The sequence below is a fragment of the Suncus etruscus genome, chromosome 9, assembly GCF_024139225.1.
Source record: "Suncus etruscus isolate mSunEtr1 chromosome 9, mSunEtr1.pri.cur, whole genome shotgun sequence".
In the NCBI taxonomy this organism is placed as follows: domain Eukaryota; kingdom Metazoa; phylum Chordata; class Mammalia; order Eulipotyphla; family Soricidae; genus Suncus; species Suncus etruscus.
This window is the reverse complement of record NC_064856.1, coordinates 49,002,211-49,003,629: the sequence shown is the minus strand read 5'-3', so window position 1 is coordinate 49,003,629 and position 1,419 is coordinate 49,002,211.

Sequence of the window (1,419 nt, the reverse complement as noted above, 5' to 3'; positions counted from 1 at the left end):
TAGAGACTGAACAAGAAGACATTACTATCAACAGTAAAAGAGGGTTCCTTTTAACCTCATCTCTATATCTCTAGTTGTTTCCAGTTTTTCTGATCTGTGACATTCTCACTCGTGTGAGATAATATCTCAGTACCCTTTCCACTTGCACTTTCTAAATAATAAATGATGGCAAATACTTTTCACATATTTACTGACCACTCATGTTTATTCATCTCCTCTTCCCATTTTTGGATGGAATTATTGATTTTTGTTATTGAGATTTTGTTATTATTTTGTTATATGCTTTATATGTCTTGGATATTGGTAATTTGTCTTATGTATTCTGTGCAGGTATTTCTCACATTCAAATATATTCTGTTCAAATATTTTCTGCCATTCAGTATAATGGTGATTTTTTTTTAATTTTAGGCACCATGATTGATACTATTAACAATAGGTTTTCATGCATGTGATGTTCAAACACTGCAACCTTCAGTAGAGTGTCCACTACATTTCTTCATTGTCTCAATGTCCCTCATTCCAATCACCCATGCCCATCCCACTTCCATGGAACTTATTTCTGTAGACCAAATCTCAGATTCTATTGCTTTGGATCATTTGTTATTTTCTTACTATATTTCTTTATATTTCACACATAAAAATTTCTTCTTTGACTTACTTGTCTCTGCAAAGGAATCTCCAGGTCCATTCACATAACAGCAAATATCATGCTTTTTAAAAAATTATTTTAATTGTTATATAATTTTTGGTTTTAGAAGCTATGATTGGCAATATTGACATTGGAAGGGTTTCATGCAAAATTTACAATACCACATCCTCTACCAGAGGATTCTTTCTTTTCTCTTCTTCCAGAGGATTTTGTTTCTTTCTACCATGTCCCAGTGTCCTCCATCCCCTTCAGTGGCACAATTTCTTCTGTTCTTATAGCTGAGTAATATTCCACTGTATATATGTACCATAATTTCTTTATTCAGTCATCTGTTTTTGGATGCTTGGGTTGTTTTCAGATTTGGGCTATTGTTAACAGTGCTATAAAAGACATAGCATGTTAATAGTGTTTGTTCCAAGTCCTTAAAGACTGTCATCAAAAAAAGTGTCATCAATATTTTGATGGATATTACATTAAATCTGTGTAATGCTTTAGTAGGATGGTCATTTTGACAATGTTAATTCTTTCCTTTATGATCATAGAATGGTTTCCCACTTCCTGGTGTCCTCTTCTATTTTTTCAATAGTGTCTTTGTGCTTTCAATGTATAAGTCTTTTGTATCCTTTGTTATTTTTGGTTGAAGAAAAAAACATTTTAATTTTAGGCATCATAATTTATGCTCTTTTTTAAGTTTATTCCTAGGGACTTGATATTTTTAAACACTATTTTAAGTAGAGTTGTCTTTTATTCTTCTTTTCTAGTTTGTTGTC